We start from the raw sequence: 21,093 nt of genomic DNA, 5'->3' as shown, positions 1-21,093 counted from the left end.
TGTAACAAATTACCACAAACTTTTAGAGGCTTAAAACAACACAAATTTATCATCTTACAGTTCTGGAGGTTAAAAGTCCAACATAGGTCCGACTGGACTAGAATATAAGTGTCAGCTCTCCTGCATTCCATTCTAGAGGTTCTAGGGGAGAATCTGTTTCCTGGCCTTTCTCAGCTTCTAGTCACTGCCCACATTCGTTGGTTTGTGAATCTCTTTCACCCTCAATGAAAAAATGGTCAGTCAAGTCCCTCTCTAATTCTGACACGTCTGCCTCCCTCTTCCCGATGGAGGCCACTTGTGTTTACATTGTGCACACCCAGATAATCCAGTATAATTTCTGCATTACGATTAGCAAATGTAATTTTATCTGCAACCTTAATTTTCCTTAGTCATATAACATAACACATTTACAGGTTCCAGGGATTAGGACGTGGACATTTTGGGGAGGTCGTTATTCAGTCTATTACACTCACCCACTTAGACACCTGAAGTAAAAGAGGGATGAAATTAAACCTTGAGATCACCCTGGAAATTTCCAATTACATCAACCTGAGAACTGTATTATTTGAAGTTAACAGTTATTCAAAAATTATATTCAGTACAATTTAAATTTATAAGTGACTTCTCCTTTAGTTCCCTGCTTTTAATGATGTGTCATGAGTTTGGATTGGAAACTCAATGTGATGTAAGGGAAAGAATATGATGCTTTGGGATCTAAAGAGCCAGTATTCAAATCCCTGCTGCATTACTCACTGAGCCTCGGTTTCCTCATCTTTATAAGAGGGACAAAGATGTCTATTTTGAGGACTGTGGAGAGGACAAAACTATGCATACAAAATTCTGCAAGTAAAATGTTGCAATATCTGTATTAATAGTGATGGACTACATAACTCCTTTGAAAAGTATCTGACACATGGCAGCTGTTTGGAATATGACATAGCCCTCCTTAGTGCTCAGTGTATAAAAGAGTGCCACTCACCGTGTTTCCCTGAAAATAAGACCAGGTCTTATATTAATTTTTGCTGCAAAAGACTCATTAGGGCTTATGTTCAGGGGATGTCATCCTGAAAAATCATGCTAGGGCTTATTTTCCAGTTAAGTCTTATTTTCAGGGAAACGGTAAGTATCACCACATTCTGGAGGCCAAATCTGAACTAGTTCTCTCAGGACTCACGACACACAAATTTTGGGTCTGGGTTCCTACAAAAGCCTGGGGCCAATTCCAGCCTTTGGTCTCAGTTTATCGCATTGAGATTTTCATGGAGTTCAGATTTGCCAAGTATAGAAAAGTTCTGATTTTTCCCAAATTGCATAGTTCACTCCCTGGCAGTGATTTCAGTCAGGGAGCATCCAGCCATTTAAAATTGATAATTTACCCCTCCTACTTATTGCTGTATCTCTTATCCTTTTTTAAAATCCCACTGTTAAATATAGCATGAGGAGAAATTATCTTGACTGGGATACATAGGAGAAATGCTCATGTAATATTACATAATTCAAATTATTATAAACTGTATCATAATGTATGGAATATATAATCCTATATATCATATGTTATTTAATCTGTATTTTAGATACATAAACAGTATAATAGATCTAGGATAGTAACAATAAACTATTACATTCAGCTATAAATGATTACATGCCATGGTAAAGCAGAATAATAGTCCCCGAAAGATGTCCACATCCTAGTCTCTGTAACCTGTGAATGTTACAATTCAGATTGCTGATCAGCTGACCTTGAGATAGCGAGACTATTGTGGATTAGCTCGGTGGACCCAGTTTAGTCACATGACTCTTTAAATGGGGAAAAGAGAAGAGAGAACCAGAGGTAGTCATGTAAGAGGGACTGGACCCGCAGTTGATGGCTTTGAAAATGAAAATTCCATGAACCCAGGAATGTAGGTAGCTTCTAGAAGGTGGAGAATGAAGTAAAATAGATTCTCTCCTACAACCTCCAGATTGGAACACAGCTCTGCCAGCATGTGGATCTGAGTCCAGTGAGATCTCTGTTGGTCTTCTAATCTATATAACTGTAAAATAATAAATTTGTGTTGTTTTAAGCCATCCAATTTGTGATCATTTGTTAAAGCAGCTATAGAAAACAAACACATATACTATATATCTAAGTTGCTATAGTGGTTTATAGGCTAAGTAATTTAAATAAATCGTTACATGGAAATAACTTTAAAAATATGTTCCATGTTACTATCCCATTAAACACTAGTCCACTATTATTTTATTTAATAAATTTCTTCCCAAATTATATACTTCATCGGTAAGGTTTTCATAAAATCATCCATAACAGGTTGAGGTATGATAGACATTTTTAAAGGAGACTGTGAAGCAAATGTACTAAATTGCAGGGCATTGCTATTACATAATTGTATACAAAGAATTTTATTTTAGCTCCTATGACAAATGAAAAACAACAATCACCTTTGATCAGGACAAGTGACATTCATGTTTTTCAGATGTGAGAAAAAAATCAATTTATCTTTAAAAGCTGTTTACTACTGCCTGTGTCTATCATACCTATGGTCTAAATTATTAAAGTTTTCAACTCTACAGGATTTCAGGAAAACCCAGAATACTGTCACGAATATACTCCCTATGTCATTAAGAGGTAGGAAGATAGTGCTTTCAGATGATTATACCATCTCACTATTCTGCCAACTCTGCTAAGTGGATGGCGAGTAGTTTGGAAAAATCAACATATGCCTCTCTCACCCCCCACCTCCCAAAAGGGCGACGGGGTCTGGATCAAGATTATGTATATTGTTCCAGGTCATTGTAGAGGGCTGGGTAGGATGGAAAGTGAACCTGTGTTTGCTAGCTCTAAGGCTCACATTTTCTGCTTTGCCTAGTTGCAGTGTCTCTTTTGTGAAATGAGTTCTTTCTTCAAGCTCTCATGCAATAGTTACACTGTTGTCCCTTCCCTTTTGCTTTCTACTTTAAAAAAGACAAATAAGGACATGGAGAAAACATAAGTAAGAAATACTTCAAAGTTAGTTTTCTGCTTGTCATAGCCTAAACTCATCTCTCCATGCCTGAGAGAGACTTGCTAGAAGACTGAGGTTTCACTTGAACATTTAAGAATGTTCCAGAAATGTGCTTTGTAGCAATGCCCCTGAAGAAAATGAATGCTCACTCTGCGAGCTGCTGTGAAGCAAGGCAGTGCACACAGAGAGGCATCGTTCATCTTCCTCTGACTCCAGGGACCCTTCCCACCAGCCTGTTTGACATATAAAATTTCCACCTCACTTGGTGGTAAAGCTGCCTGCTGCTGCCTCTGTATAGGGAAAAGTTGCCTGAGTTTGGAAAAGGTGAAGAAGTTTACTTCTGTGAAAGAAAAGTACAGAGAATGGAGTGGGAAGAAAAGTACGAAGAGGAGAGAAAAAAGTAAACTAGGAATGAATGAAAGATGGGAATAGAACGAAAAGGGGATCACTGTGTAATCTTACAGATTTTTAGGGACCACATTTTTAAATGTCTAATGATTGAGTTAACCCTCACCAACCAGGTTTCTATATAAAAGCTGTGCTACAATTCCTGCTTGTACATAGGCAGAGAATACAGCTTCCTGCCTGTTTGAGGTGCACTTCCTCGTGTATGTGCATATATAAACACTTTTACTTGGTAGTTATTTTTTATCATTACGATCACTGAATGCAGGTACAACTGGAAAGCACTTGCTGGTTTGAAATACTGATTGCATAATTAAAAATCCCTCTTCCATAGAATCTTTAAATCTTCAAAGTCCTTTCCCTTCTCTGACCACCACCTGTGAAGTGGGGCTGTTTACATGACTGGAACAATACTAGTTTACATCACTAAGACTTGTGTATATTTCCTGGATCTAATCTATCACCTAAAAGATTACATATATATATATATATATATATATATATATATGTGTGTGTGTGTGTGTGTGTGTGTGTGTGTGTGTGTGTGTGTAATCTTCTCTGAATCCTGGTCTTCTCATTTGCAAAAATGGTGGTTATGATTGGCAGGGTTCTTGTGAGAATTAAATGAGATGATATACGAAAAATGTACCATAATCCCAGGATTTAGATGCTCTCTAAATATTAATTTTATACCCTTTTCTACCTTAAAACCTTTCTGCTTTGCTGATGTGGTCCTTCTTTATTATGATTATCCTTCTCTTTGTCATCTCTTCTTAGTTCTCCCCCCACAGCTCTCTTTTAACTTGTAGCTGGATTTCTGAAAGTCCTGACAAGCTTAAACTGGCAGGCTTACTGTGTAACACCCTAAAGAGCTGTTCTATTTATGGATCACTCACTTGAGAATAGTTCAAATGATGGACATCATCATAGTTCTAAATGTAGGTTATCACAAGAATCACCCCAGTCTTTGCCCGTCTTTATTTGCACATAATAGTCTGAAATAGAGAAGCAAAAATATAAAACCAGGGAGTTCTATCGCTGTGTCTCTGACAAGACATGATGATAGTGAACTCCCAGGTATGACACTTACATCATCATTTTCTATTTAGTTATCAATGACAGAAAACGATACAACTCTCAGGAGCATCATGTGAGACCCACTCAGTTTTCAAATTAAGCGATGACTATTTATTGAATACATAATGTGTGTGTTAAAAATCAGAGATAGCATGGTGAGTAAAATGGACGCAGTCTTAAAGTTTAGATGAGCATAAAGAAACCAAAAAATGATGTTGATATATGTTTTGTGCTTTTTAAATTTTGTGGTAAAATACTAATAGCATAAAATTTGCCATCCTAACTATTTTTAAGTGTGCAATTCAGTGGCGGTATATTCATGTTGTTCTACCATCACCAACATCTATCCATAGAACTCTTTTTTTATCTAGCAAAATTCACACTCTGGGCCCATTAAACAATAAATCACCCTTTTCTCTCTCCCCAGGACCTGGGACCTGCCATTATGATTTCTGTCTATGAATTTCACTACGCAAGGTACCTCACGTAAGTGGAATCATACGATATTTGACCTTTTGTGTCTTGCTATTTTATTGAGCACGATGTCCTCAAAGTTCATTCTGTTGAAGCATGTATCAGAATTTCTTTCTTTTTCAGAGTCGAATAATATAACACTGTATGTATGACATTTTGTTTATTCAGCCATCCGTCAGTGGACACTTGGGTTTCTTCTGCCTTTAAACTATTGTGAAAAATGCCGCTATAAACATGAGTGTGCAAATACCTTTTCCAGATCTGGCTTTTAATACTCTCAGGTATATACCCAGAAGTGGGGATGGGGGATCATGTGATTATTCACCTTTTAGCTTTTTAAGAAACTGACATACTCTTCTCCATAGCTGCAGCCCTATTTTACATTCCTACCAACTGTGAAGGTTTCTAATTTCTCCATATCCTTGTCAACACTTGTTATTTTCTGTTTTTGTTTGCTTGTTTGTTTTTCTTTTTGATAGTAGCCACCTTGATGGGTGTGCCTTAGCAGTATCTCATTGCGGGTTTTGATTTGCATTTCCCTGTAATCAGTGATGTTAGACATCTTTTCATGTGCTTATTAACCATTTGCATGTCTTCTTTGGAGAAATATGTATTCAAGTCCTTTGCTCATTTTTTTAAATAGGGCTTTTTTGTTGTTGTTGTTGAGTTGTAATGTTTATATATATTTAAGGCTAAAAAGATAACAAGATTATTAGTTCATTATGAAAGTGCCTTTTATCTACTGTTGTCGCAAACTTTCTAAAGTTTACAAATATATTATATTCTAGATAAATACCACCTAATTTGTAAATATATTTTATTTTATATGTTTCAGTTTAGTTTTATTAATATGATTTCAATAGCTCAGTCAAAACTAGGCCTTGGGTGGGATTTATCTCATTGCGTTATCTGGTCACAGAAGTTCAAGTTAGGTCTCTTTAGAAAGAGACATTCTGAACCGTTCCTTTTTTATGCTCTCAGGTTTTGAAGGTGAAATTTCCCAAGCTTACTCACTGCATTAATGGAAAATCAAGTTCCAAGGTGTTTTGAAGGTGGATTAAAAAAATAGTAATTTCTATTTATTGGAAGATTTTAAAAGGTGCCAAGAAACAAATTGCAGACACAGATCCTTTAGGCCACTGCACCACTTTTAAGAAAGAACATTGTTTAGATGTATTAGTCAACATTATTTTAATCTTCTATTTTATGATACATCAACAGAAGCAATCAAGTTTTCACTATATCCTGAGCATACTTCAGGCATGTGGATGACTTATATATTCTAAGACACTCTTCTGCCTTATGTAAATATACTTTATGCTATTTGCTTGCCCACAGAAGAATAAAATGTTAATGCTTTGGCGAGTCCCTGCAATTTTACTATCCATTTCTTCCTCGTTCTATATAACATTTAGTGAGCACTAAACCCTAAAATATTCAGGAAATTCAGTTTGAATAACCACTTAAAAATACATATGCTTACTTCAAATAGCTGAGCTACTTGATTCAGGAAAATGAAGTTGAAAGATCCCTGAAGACCAGACTCATAAAATAGAAGGTTGCAAACTGACTTTCATTTGTATCCCTGGATATTTTTTCCCAGAAAACTACATTCACCTACATATGTCTTTACATAAATATTTTCTATTTTTCAGAAATGGCTAGAAACTCATTCAGGATAATTTAAGCGCCAGTCTACCTAGAGTTTAAGGGATTAACGTTTTATATTCTGTTTTATCATTCTATTGAAGCTTTGTCTGGAATTTCCTTCTTTACTCATATATACATTGTTAAATTAATTTAAATATTTTATAGTGAATATTTAATATATAATAGTACAGTAATTTATTTCGATGTACTTAACATACAATAATATATAAACTATAATAATATATGGTGATCAAATATTATACATTTTAAATACTTTTGAAATATTTATTGAATGCATGGTGTGCCAAGCATTGTCTTAGGTGTGGCATAGCCTCCAGTAAACGAGACATAAATTGTCCATGTCCTAATGAAGTTTTCAGTGGAGAGGAAAGACCATAAATGAGTGAAAAGGCAAACAAGCAAAGCACCACATAAATACATTTTCTTAAGTGTTACAAAAAAAGCAACATGCAGAGATGGAGAGTAATGTTGGTGGAAAGAAAAGGTGGTTAGAAAGGCCATCCCTGGCTTTCATCTAAGATATGAAAAATGAGATAAGAACCAGTCATGGAAAGCCTGTGTGTGTGTGTGTGTGTGTGTGTGTGTGTGTGTGTGTGTGTGTGTGAGTGTTGGGGCTAAATGTTCAAGTAGTAGGTTGTAGTGTTTCAGAGAAAAGGTAAAGCATGAAGGGAGATCCAAAGAGAGAAAAGGAAACCAAGATAAGTAAAACATAGATGGAAAGTAACAAGAGGCGAGTTGACATATGGACCATGAAAAGATGAGGCAGGGTCATGCAGATTATTGTAAAGATTTCATATTTTATGTCATGTTCAATAGGAATACACTGAGGAATTTTAAGCAGTACAAGGGCATTATCTGATACACATTAAAACAACAACAACAACAACACAACAGATTATCCTGATTGCTGTTTGCAGACTGGATTAGGGAGTAGAAGTGGAAATTGAGAGTAATATGAACGTTATTTTGATGGCTTGACCTGGAGTTTGCAGTGGAACTAGAAGGAAGTAGAAGAATGTCTATTGTTCCACTTTTACCTCTTCTGGATGAACTCCTTTTTGTCAGTGGTCCTCTAAAACTGAACAAAACACATGTAACTTCTATTTAGGATGTAGAAGGCCACAGACAATGTTACTTCCTCTCTAAAAATGATAAAAAGCTAGATAATATGCAAAGCCATCATAGAGTTGAGGCTAGTTACGAGATGACCAGGTAAACTAAATTCTGTTAAACTCTTGGAGGAGAGTAGGACTTACGAAGTTTAGCCTTTAGGAGATCACAGAAGGAAGAGGAGGCAGTCAAACAAATATGAAGTTCAAGGAAACAATGGAAATTATAATTCATTTTAAAGGTGGAATGTGTGGTAGCATGGCAGTTTGAATCTGTGGGAACCCCAGCTTCAAATAGGAGACATAGGAGAATAGGAGAATCTGTAATTCTTCACCACCCTTTTCCATGAGCCTTCACTAGATATTAATGCAAAGAATTAGGGACAGGGCACAAGACCTCAGAGAGGTCCTTTCAGTGCTGCAGGTGGTAATGCTACCTAGTGGCGGTCTTCTATGGTTAACAGGAACACACTCCACTTGCATTCTCGACCCTTCTCTTACATGAGGCAAAAGCTGTTTGCTGCTGAGCAAGAGGCAGGAGGCATTCTGTTTCCCCCAGTAACACAAAAGGACTGGTGCTGCTGAGGGTGGGATAAAAGTAAAAGCTATCTGCCACTGAAAGTGGGGAAGAAATAATACCAATTTTACACAAAATCTATAGAAAATTTTAAGGAATCTACAAAAATGCTACCAGAACTAAGAAAGGAATTCACAAAGTTGCAAGATACAAGAGTAATGTATATATTGAACAAATCAATAGTATTTCTATATATTAGCAAATAACAATTGAAATTTAAATAACAAATTGAATTTTAAAACAAACTACCATTTACAATAGTATAAAAATATGAAGTACTTAGGGATAAATTTGGCACAATTTGTGCAAAGCTCGTATACTGAAACGCTCGTATACTTACAAAACATTGCTGAAAGAAATTACAAAAGACTTAAATAAATGGAGAGCTCACAGATGAGAACTCAGTATTATTAGTTGTTAATTTTCTCCAAATTGGTCTATCGCACTCACAATCAAAATCCCAGAAACTTGTGTGCGTTTTTTTTTTTAGAAATTGATAGGATGATTCTAAAATTTATGTGGAAATAAAAAGGACCTAAAACAGTCAAAATAACTTTGAAAAAGGGACAAAGTTGGACAGCTCATCAAAACTGTGCTTTTGGTGTAAAGACAGACGTATGGATCAATGGAACAAAACAGAAAGAACCACACACAAAACCACCCAAGAAATCACTTCTTCACTTCTTTCACTGAAGAAGTGAAAATCTTCATTTCTTCTTCATGTATCATTTAGCCTACTGCCTTGAATTATGGGGTTTTTAAATATACATTTTATATTTTTGGATTATGAAACCATGAAGGACTAAGAATACTCTTTTGTATTTCTTGTATTTACCTACAGTGTCTTGCTTTACCATTAAAAATTCTGTACCATAAAGTTCAACCTTTTTTCTAGTATTCCAATACTTGCTCAACCTACTTTATTAACTTTGTTAACAGCATGTCATCTGAAGCATAGTAGGTGATCAATAAGTATTTGTAAAATTAAGAAATGAAAAATAAAAATTATGTCTAATTTCTTGACATAGTTTATTTCCACTTTCTTATGTAAAAGGCAAGTGAACATGGCCTATTCATAAAAACAAAAACAAAAAACAAAACCTCTATATATACGTAAACTAAGCAGCATTCATTAACTTATCTGACAAGAATTTATGGAGCAACTACTGTCATTCAGAAACTTTTTAAATAGATGGAGCACAAAGCAATGTTGTCTTACATTGGTGAAACAGCCCAATCCCTGGGTTCACATTAAAAATTTTGTTTTCTTAGTGTTTAACTATTACATCACTTGGTTTAATGGATATGTGCTCATGATTATTATATTACTCATCATGTGTGTTCCCTCTTGGGTGAAGCACAACAGACATAAACAACATGACATAAAAAACAAATAAGTATATAGATATATGTAATGTATGTATATTTATGTGTGTATATATAATCTAGAACAGAAAAAAACAAACAGAATTAAAAAGTTTATTTGTTTATTTCTGCCTAAGCTTTTTAGAAACTAAAGTTACTATAGACCTGTGGTTAAAAATGTAAATAAAAATTGCTAAAACTAATACTGCTTTATAAATATAATTTATATCCTGCTTTATAAATGTAATTGCATTGTTAAAAGTTAATGAAGAATTTAGAAAAGATCTATGTTACCATATTTAAAAAATTATTCTCAAAACGCTCTTATTCCAGATTATCAGACATGGTTCATATTTGCAAAAGTGACTTGAGGAATTTAAAGTAGAACACAGAAAACATTTGCAAGTATTTACCCATCTGCCACGTCCTGTTAATCTTATCGAAAGAATGCATTTTAAAATAACTGCAATTACGTTAACATTTTTCAGCAGGAAAAAAAGGCAGAGATTGAGATTAAATTTGTTCGAAAACTAATTTTTCAAATTAGATGACCATGACTCCAAATTACATATGTAAAAAGGAGAAAAGATTGTTCTAATTCAGGAAAATACATTATTCATCAATTTCTATCACAAAATAGATCTACAATTTAAAATTTATTTATTGGGAACTTCTTTCAAACATTCAATTCACAAATACTTACTGAGCATCCATCCTATACCAGGGATTTGACATATATCAGTAAACAAAATAAAGATTCCAGTTTGTGAAGCTTGTGTTTTAGCAGGAAAGAGAAAATTGACAATAAATGAAATTAGACACACGCGCACACACACACATCCACACACACACACACATCCACATGTTAGAAAGCAGTAAGTGCTATAAAAAAAAAAAGAAAAAAGCAAAGTTAGAACAAGGTAAGTGGGCATGGGACACTGTGTTGAGAAGGTACAGGAAGTGACCATGCGTATGTCTGGTGGAAGACTGGTCCAGCCAGAACAAAATGGTCCTGGCAGAGGGGACAGCTGTGCAAGTTCCTAAGGCAGGGCAGTGCCTGAGTTTCTGGAGTCTTTGTGGATGAGGCCAACGTGGCTGGAGCAGAGTGAGCAAAGGGGGAAGTAGTAAAAGTGGAAGTGGGGAGGCGGAGTTGATCATGTAAGGCATTTTAGGCTGCTGTCAGGTCTATAGCTTTATCTTGGATGAAATGGGGTTCAATAATTCTTCCCTCTTGTATTCAAGGAAAGTAATAAGTAAGGACCACCTATGGAATGGCCTCTGCCTCACTGAATGCCCAGTATGGCCATCTGACCCACCATCTGTCCCAGTTTCTCCAGGCAGCCTCTTGGATCTTCCCAGGCCTCCTCTGTACTCAGTAGAGTGTCCTGGTACAGGGATCACTTGATTTGCGATGCAGAATTCCCATTACATCTGCTCTTTATGCATTTATTTAGTATTGTCTTAAATCTCTACATACATTACACATCTCTTAAAGGTATTGAATTTGTTATCCTTCTCAGTATAGTTGCCTTGCTCAAAAAACTCAATTAATAGTTTTTAAATGAATAGGGTCTCTTGACTTTATTAGAAATGTCAGTTTCCACACTGCAGGAGATACCTTACCTAGAACAAGCAACAAATAAATGTACCATCATCTTGAAATAAGTGTCTACCAAAAAGTGATATATTGCACTTTTAATTTTTTTCTCTGTTATAAGCAAATGTTTTCATGACATTTCTAATTATTGAACTTTTTTGTGAAATGAAAATACTTTTCTCATCAGATTCCCTTTAATCATATTGTTTAATAAACTGCTAAGTCTCATATTCCATATGGATCCTCACTCTTCCTTGAAATATAATACTTGCCTTTTAAATAGTTATGCTTTTAAATAAGATATAAGGTAATATTCTTATACTATGTCTACTATATTTTTCACATGAAGTTTTATGTCTGACTACTCCATTTTTCTCAATTATATATCTTTTCACAGAGTTTAATATTTTTCTTTTAATGAGAAGCTGGTGAAAATCAAGTTACCAACATGATTTGTTGTTCTACTAGGGGTACATTGTGGTAGGAAGTTCAATTATATGTCAATTCTATGTCTTTATCACAGTTTTTCCTACACAACATCCTATATTTGGAGAGTCATTCATGGCCCATTGGAAAGGTTAGAACTATAATTAGACCTTTTCTCTAGACACTTGAGCGATGGAATGCATGAAGGTTAGTAACAGCTTCCCATTAATTGCTCCCTTGTGATTTTACAGTAAAGCCGTTAACTTATGTATTGGAGCTGCTACCCACGGCATCCTTGCACTGACATTTGAAGCAGTGATTAGAATGTCATTGCTTTCCAATACTTCATTGTTATTCAGAGGACACATCTGATTTCTTTCCCCTCATCCTGCAAGGATCACAAATTCAGACACACACAAAAAATATCATCTCTGTTTCTTTATCATCAGAATAGGGCTTTTGAAAGTGGGTTTCTTCTGAATACAGTGTTCATACTGGACTCTGTTTTGCGCAATGTCACTGTCTTGTCTTTCGAACTAATGGCAACAAAGCAGAATCATTCTTTATGTGTAAAGCAGTGCACCCGGAGGGCAAAACATCTATCAGTATGAAAAATAGTCAAGTAACAACCAAGAAATTGTGTTTTGGGGAAGCTCATGGGTTTTATTGTATGTTTGAGCCAGTGTACTGCCATGTTAGTTTTTTTTCTAATCTTTGAACTTAATAGTTTCTTATTCAAATGTCTTTCTTATCATTTATACTGCCTGAATTCAACAATTCAGTTTGTCCTCTCAGTACTCGCCTGTAACTCAACTAAGACTGAGATTTACTGAGCTAGAGAGCACAATTATCCTTCTGTCTCAGAAATAAATTACAGATCCAAAGCCCTGCTCTTTCTTCATTCCACCTACTCATTAAAAAAGAAAAAGAAAAATGCAACCTAGCTTCCCCTCCTCTTTTTTCTTTCCTTACTCCTTCTTAATGTGTGTGTGTGTGTGTGTGTGTGTGTGTGTCTCTGTGTATGTGTGTGTGTGTGTGTGTGTGTGTGTGTATGTGTGTGTGTGTAGTGCAGGTATAATATGTATATGATTATATTTGTTTTATGGAATTCTCTTCACATTACAGATTCTATAGAGGCAAATGCCCTGACATTTCTGATCTTATAATTAAGGACATTTTAGACATTTTCTTTAAAAAAAAAGAAAAAAAAAAGGTTTTATATGTGTTATACCTTAATGTATGTATGTGACATATTGCATTCTTGTGAAAAAACAAACAAACAAAATTTTCTGCCATCAGAAGTGGTTGAAGAGTAGCTACAAAATTGAAATGATCATGATGAAACTCTGTAGCGCATGGTCAAGGGAAGTAGAAAGATTATTAAACAGCTGAAAACCCAGACTGAAGGGGAAAGGTCCCAGAAGTGAGATTATTGAGGGCATAAAAAAGCAGGTTGGAATGGAGACTATATTTAAGTGTCTCAAAAGTTAAAATTCAGAGTTTCTAAATAGTTCACAGTGTTCACCACCTATGGACAAGAGAAAAATGGGCATAGAGTTCTTAGGTTGATATAAAATTATTCCTATAGGTCAACACTTAAAGCACTGAAATTTTTAATGTAATTGATGAGATTTTAAAGAAAATTCCTGTATTGAAATTATTTTTCAAACTTGCTTCATGGTTGTAAGATAAATAAGTTCCTTTAGTCATGAATGTATCTCTTATCAGCCATCAGTGTTGCGGTTCATGAAAGAAGATTGATTTTAGAGTTCCTGGAGACAAAGAGATAGGGGTTGTGGATAACCTTTATTGGCATGGGAACATGGACATAAATGTTGCAAACTACTCCATGTAAAATAGAGGATGGAGGGACCTCTCAGAGGAATCTAAGTAGTTGGGTGAAGGAATCAAACCTGTCATCCAGAAAGTGTAGATCAAAGAGGATTAATTAAGATATCATGTAATACTCTGATGCCATGTCTACTATATCTTTCATATGAAGTATTATACGTTTGACTACTCCATTTTTCTCAATCATATATCTTTTCACAATTTATTTATTTATTTATTTATTTATTTATTTATTTATTTATTTTATTTTTTATTTTTATTTTTTTAAAGAGAAACTGGTGAAAATCAAGTCCACTGTAATTTGTTCTACTATGGGTGCACTGTATTAGTAAATTAAGTTGTGTGTTGATTCTATGTCTTCACCACAGGTTTTCCTACACAACACGGGGAGGCTGGACCATCAAGAGACTGAGGTGGTGGTGGGGTCGTGAGAGTTTTAAAATGTGTGCCACGAAAATTAGCAACAGGGTCTAAGAGCCTTAGGATTCTTGGGGCATTACATTAATTTCTGGTCAGTGCTCAAAGTTTGTGCAAGCGATGCAATAGGTAAATGAAGCCACATGCACAAAAGTGCTTTCTCACAGAAAAACACAGGCAGATTGAATTGAAAGTACAGACTCTTAGAATAAGTGTTCCAAAGGGAGGGCTCAGTGGGTATGAAAAAATCAGTCTAGAAATTAAGATAGTCATTGATATTTCAAGCCTCTTTGATCTTCAGACTTGAGAGAATATCTCTTGTTTCTACATATTGTAAAGATAAAATAATATATAAGAATTATTGGAAGTTGAAAGAGAAATGTTAACATTCTTTCATTCATTGTTTATTTATTGAGTGCCTGCTCTGAGTACACAGTGCTCTTCTAGGTGCTTGGTATTTATCAATGAATAAAGAAGACCAGGATCTCAGGCTACCTGGACCTTATGTTCGAGTGTCGGTAGCATAAAGCAGTGAATAAACCAGGGCTAAGGTAATCCACTCTCTTGTGTTCCCATTTATCATATATAGATGGGAAAGCTGGAGAGTGAAGAAGGATGATAGGAAAAAAGTTGATTCATTTGAAATGTGGTGTTGGAGGAGAGCTCCGTGGATGCCCTGGATCTCCAGAAAGATGAACGAGAGGGTTCTAGAGCAAATTAAGCCTGAAACGTCCCTGGAGGCAAAAATAGCAAAACTGAAGCTCTCCTACTTTGGGCACATCATGGGAAGGCAGGGTTATTTGGAAAAGACAATATGCTGGGGAAAATAGAAGGCTGCAGGAAAAGAGGAAGAGCAAATATGAGATGGACTGACTCCATAAAAGGAGCCATAGGCACGAGTGTACAGGAGCTGAGCAGGGCTGTTGAGGATGGGACATCAAGGACATCACTCATTCATGGAGTCGCCAGGAGTTGGAGCTGACTCAAGGGCGCATAACACAAGACAAACTAGTCGTGAGGAGGTAAATTGCGTAGTATATAGAAAGTACTGAGTGATACTGAAAACGTAAAATTAGAGTAGGGTGAGGGAGATCAGCAGTGCCAGGAGAAGGTCAGATTGCTGCATTAAGAGAGGGCTGAGAGTAGGAGTCACAGACGAGGTTCAATCTGAACAAGGACTTGCAAGAGGTAAAGGAAGTTAGTTTTATGGGCATCTATGGGAAGAGCATTCCAGGAGGAGAGAACAGCCTGCACAGTCTTTAAGGCAGGAATCTCTTTGAAGAAACGGTAAGTGTGACTGTTGCCAAATGACCTAAAGGAAAAGAAGTGGGAGACAATACTAGAGATACAGGTACTTTCTCAAAAGTTTTAACCCAAGTCAGTCTTTCAGCTATTGAACTCTCAGAGAGAGAAACATTCAGAGAATTAAAAGTTTTAAAACCAAAGATTCACTATTAAACCGAAAAACTATTTCTTGAAAATAAGAATTACCTATCTAATATTATGATACAGCTTATTTCACAAAGGTCTGAGAAGATAACATTTTTAGATTATAACAAGAAAGTGAATTAAGAGATGCAGCCCTAAACTTTTTATGTTGCCTTTTATTGGTTTTCACACATAGATATTTTTTAATTCCTCATATTTAAATTCTGGATTTGAAATTCAATAGCTTATTCTATCCAAAAATATATATATATATATATTTTCTTGATATTGATTATTCCTTTTAGATAACATTTAACATATCTATTTGCCACAACCCATTTTGCCATATTTCCATTTATAAAGTAGCATGATTGTAATTTCCATTCTCAGATGTGTAGAAATGCAACTTTATTTTCTGGAACTCCATTCAATTTGCTGTTGAATCACTATTTATAATGGTATTATTTTTCCTGATGACTGTGAAAAATATTAAAAAAATTAAAGGTACCATATTCCATGCACCTTCAATATTTTATATAAATATTTGAATTCAAGCTTCTTCCCTTTCTTCTTTGTGTCAAAGGCAGGTACAGCTAACATATTTTTTCTACCCTCTCCATATCTTGTGCTGGTTTCTCTACTGCTGATTTAACTTGTGGCTAGTGATCTCCTCTTAGTGGCCCATTCATCTCCCCATGTTGGCCAGGTTTCCATGTCAGCTCTTGATGGGAGTGCTTCCCATCAAGGAGCAGTCAGAGAGAAGTCACCTCTCTCCTGAGATTTATGTTCCATCCCACCACCAACCTGTGGTGACAAGTCCAAGAAGGAGGAGTAGGGACAGGTCCCATACTCACATTACAAATCACAACCATTTTGCTTCTTTCTCTTTCCCACTACCTGCTTCCCAACAGTTTTGCCCCCAATCTATCCCATAAAATTCTTATTTTACTTTCTCATAGGACAGGTAAAACTGCAAGTATTTTGCATCTAATATCTTCCTTAATATTATTATTAGAAAAACATTGTTCTCTTGGGTTGCCAGCCTCTGGTTCTTGATATTTAAAGGGAAGTTTCTGGAATTTGTCTCTCTTAAGTTTTAGCTCTTGCAAATAAAAGCATTGGCTATCACAACCATTGCAGCTGAAGTAATTTTTAATGCTCATTTTATAATTCAACCTTGAAATTGTAATCACGCAGACACTGGATGCTTCAGCCCCAGTGGGTGAAGGTCTATGAAGCAGCAGGACAAAACATAACCAATTTTTCATAAAACACATATTTAGCTGAATTCTTTGTTTATTGTCAGTGCTTAACAATTAATACTGACTGCACTGAAATGTACTTGATATGCTGTAAGGCAAATCACTTTACACTTAATCTAAAGAAGTTGAATATTCCTTCATAAATAGGAGATTAGATTGTCATTTTGCTTCTCCAAATTATTCTGAGATGGATCATTTGCAGATATAACTCTCTGCTAGATTGTGAATGTTTAACGAGGACAGATAACATAGTCTTATCTTCTTTTGGTTAAACTACCCCATGATCTGTACACCAGAGTTGCAAAACAAGTGATTTCTTTCAAGTCGATGAGGTTGAAAAAGAAGTATGGGCTCGGGGAGAGGGCTATAAGATCTGGCTTAGAATCCTGTTTCCTCATTAAAAACTGTAAAATTTTATAAAATTGTATATTAAGTCTCAGTTTCATCATTTCTAAAATGAAGCTATAATATCAATTGTATGTACTATTTGTGAGATTACCTAAGGTAATATATTTCACAGTTCTTTGTGAACAATTTGTAATACAATATGTAACCATTGATTGCTATGATTGGTAATAAAAACATAATTACCAGGTTAAAAAAATAATTACCAGGAAAGGTTACACTTAAAAAAAATAACAAGTTTGGATTTATGTAATTTTAGATGTGAGTTACTTACTATAATATAGCCTTGGAAATCGTCTGTTTTGAAAGGACTTCAATCCATTTTACTGAGGATCTACTGTGTACTCAGAACTCTGCGGTACTTGTCGAGTCATAGACACACCATACAAATTGTATTTATTTTTTTACCCTCTTGTGGACAAATAGTGTTTTTAGACTATAATAACTAAAAGAGAAAAAAATGAACAATGGACAATATCCTAGTCTAGAAAACAATGTTAATTTATTTGAACTTGAACTATAGAAATTGTATATCAATGAATAGGCAACTGAAATAATATCTATTTCTTTTACAAATCCTTTGTGAACATTTGTTGGCTTTCATAAGATCTGTTTCTCACTTATTGAGTATATAAAGTATAGAATTGTGTATTCCACTATAGTATAATTTATTAGTAGTAAGGAATACAGTCATGTGTCACTTAACAACAGGGGATATATTCTGAGAAATGTATTGTAGGTGATCTTATCATACACAAACATCACAGCGTGCACTTACACAAACCCAGATGGTACAACCAACCACATACCTAGGCTAGACGATACAGCCTCTAGCTCCTAGGCTACAAACCTGTACAGCATGTTACAGTACTGAGTGCTGTAGGCAATTGTAACACAATGGGAAATATTTGTGTATAAACATATCTAAACACAGGAAAGGTACAGTAAAAATATGGTATACGTAGAAGATAAAAAGTGATACACCTGTATAGGGTACGTATCATGAATGGAGCTTGCAGGACTGGAAGTTGCTCTGGGTGAGACAGTGAGTGGTGAGTGAATGTGAAGGCCGAGGATATCACCGTACACTACTATTGATTTTATAAATGCTATACACCAGCATCCCCACAAACATGAGTGTAATGCATATGCTACGATGACAACGATACGATGACTATAATGTCCTAGATAATAGGAATTGTTCAGCTCCATTATAATCTTATGGGGCCACTGTGTATATGTGGTCCTTTGTTGATTAAAATGTTGCTCTGTGGTACATGACTGTGTAGAGTAAGGTGTTCATTATCTAATATCTTTATCCTCTTATTATTCTTTTAAAACTTTTGTAATGGTTCCTATAACTAGGCCTGGGTATAATTCTACTTCAGTGAGAGGCTCCCTCCCAAGACAAAGTTTTTAAAATTAACTGGACAATAGGGAAATTTTTCTGGTTTTTTAACACACATATTTGTAATGACAGGATATGGTTCAGACATATCATCAACCAACTACTACTACTAATTTTTATAATTACAATTAATATTTACTGAAGGCTTACTATAAGAGTCTCTTTATGTGTTGTGCTTCACATGAAGTATTTCAGTTACTCTTTAAAGCAAAGCAAACCCATGAGATAAGTACTAACATTATTTGGCTTTCAGAGAAACTGAGGCTTAGAGATATGAAGTAGATTGTTTATATTCATACATTATATGAATTTGGATTTAGGTCTGTTTGACTTCAAAACATATTCTTAACTGCTATGATATATTGGCTGTTTTTTTCTCTTTGGTATTTGGGCTATCCAACAAAGTGAGAGCTACAGGTAATAATGCATTCTGAAGATATTTGGAAGGATATATATATAATGAGATTTTTTTCAGAATATTTCAGTGGATGGCACCATTCTATCATTGTCATGAAACGACCTTAACATGTAATTATTATTAGTTATTTTAACTCTTATTTTAAAGAGAGAATAATATGTCCATCATTTTTATGCCTGTGCTATAGGCTTTCCTTGATAACACATTCAGTAATGACTTTGGGGACATTCGGCAAACGTTATCTAGAATCCACATATCCAATATCTTTAGAAAGTCGGAGTTGTGAGGATAGAGTGAGTGTGCAGCTAGTCAGAACAATTATTTGGTGCTGCAGGCAATTTGTATGTATCTAACTGGAGAGCTGTTATCATAAAGCACCTCACTGAGCTTGAAAAGGTTAGAGGATGTTAGGGGGTTATCACACCCAGCTTCTTCTTCTTGCCTGAAGTCATGTTATTTGTGTCCACATAGAATAAGGAATGGAATGGAGAGAAAATGTGCTTGCTGGTTCCCAATGGTGGTCATTTGATTTATTCAATCTCTGTACTTTAATTCAGCGGGGGGACATCTTATGAGAGTCCAACCATCTGTGTTTTAGAGGTGTTACAGTATCAGCCTGGGTCGCATTTTCTATATCTCTTTTATAATCTGCCCGGCTTCCGAGAAATTATTGCCATTTCCTTCTTCCTACAATCAAAATGTCAGTGGCTCCCACCAAATAGTTTTCGCTCCTTGACTATGAACATGTACACCTATAAAAAAAATTCATGTGAATCAAGTTTATAGTGACAGTGCAGGGGCCTTATTTTACATAAAAATACAAGAGCCATTTTTTAAAATAGATAAAAACAACACTTTTCAAAGGGAAGAGCAGAGTGTTTTTCTCCATCAACAGATCACTTGCTACAGCTTTGGCACAGATACAGAGCAATCACTGTGTGCAAAGTGGGAAAAACTGTCCTATCATCATAAGGAGGATCAGGTTTTAAACAATTGTGTGCAGCTCCTTCAAAGCATTTGAGAATATTGTCACCCAGCATAAATGCCATTTTGTTAATTCTTCTTAGACACCTCTCTGCTCCCATTGTTGGGTTTTTGTTTGTTTGTTTGTTTTTTTCTCCCCAGTATCATCTTCCTTTGCTGTGAATGAAGGAAGCTGCAGCCAGTGGAGAGAAAAGAAGCAGAATCACTCCACGGTTCCCCTGTGTGGTGGATTCAGGCTGTACAGAGCCCTCACACAACAGCTAAGCTTGGAAATACCTTGGCCACCTTGAAAGAAGAGGATGGTGAGAAACTGGCAGTCACTATTCTAACATATTTTTAGGGCACTTGGAACCCAATTAGAGCAATTGAGGTTAGGCAATTGTATGTAAAGGTTGGATTCAGTCTGTTCACTTTTCTAGTCATTAAATTTTAGTGAGCCTGTTCTCACTCCACTTCTGACTTTTGTGTGTGTTTGTTTTTGGAAGTCATGAACAGTTTCTCTTCCTGTCACTGACCACAAGGTATTCACGCTGCCAAAAATAAGATTGTTCTTGTGTTTGTTAAGGGGACATGAACGGGCCTGGCCAGTAGGAAGACCTGATATTCTTATCAAAGTTCTTGTCCACTGACAGCACCATATCCTTGTAAATTAGGTAAAATGCTTTTATATTTTTAAGTTGAAAACTCACAGGCAGAAAAAGTTTGAAAATAATCAAAATCAAGGCATATTTCTTTCACTTACTGTAAATTTTCACTTGAAAACAATTTATTTTACAGTCCTAAGTGGAATCGTATTCCTGTTTGGTATCTCATCTATTAATCTCCAGGTACCTTATGGTATTAATAGCATTAATTTTTATGCATAATGTAAGTTTAATACTCTGATGTGTAAATTTTTAATGATATAAGTTAAATAGTGGCATCTTCAGGGGTCGACAGATGCATGCAAACTTGCTCAGGAAAATCATGGTGCTTCTTAGAGTGAGAATTATGATTATGAAATTTAAGGAAGAACTTAGAAATAAAAGGATTGAATTCCCATGAGCTTGCCTCCCATGTAATAAATGCTTGTGATTGGGTGGTAGTTAATCTAGTGATCCTTCTCTTGGTCCTAAGGTACCTATCTTACCGCTGACTCCTAGAACTGTCCGGTCTCACACCTTTTACTCATAAGCGTGCCCAGATTCCCAACACTCCCTTAAGCCCATATATATAGA

At 35.5% G+C, this 21,093-nt stretch overlaps 1 long non-coding RNA gene across 1 annotated transcript in view; it reads left to right on the top strand.

Annotated features, from left to right (window-relative positions):
- The window catches only part of LOC109453500 (uncharacterized), a 263,884-nt gene that overhangs the window by 45,278 nt on the left and 197,513 nt on the right, over positions 1-21,093 (top strand). The window contains exon 4 of the long non-coding RNA XR_012496936.2: positions 4,912-4,970. This is a non-coding gene — a long non-coding RNA (uncharacterized LOC109453500). The remainder of the gene's footprint in view (positions 1-4,911; positions 4,971-21,093) is intronic.

Source organism: Rhinolophus sinicus, chromosome 2 (assembly GCF_057876585.1).
Source record: "Rhinolophus sinicus isolate RSI-liver-muscle chromosome 2, RSI-T2T, whole genome shotgun sequence".
In the NCBI taxonomy this organism is placed as follows: Eukaryota; Metazoa; Chordata; class Mammalia; order Chiroptera; family Rhinolophidae; genus Rhinolophus; species Rhinolophus sinicus.
The sequence above is the reverse complement of the archived record's forward strand: the minus strand, read 5'-3'. Positions and strand labels throughout refer to the sequence as shown.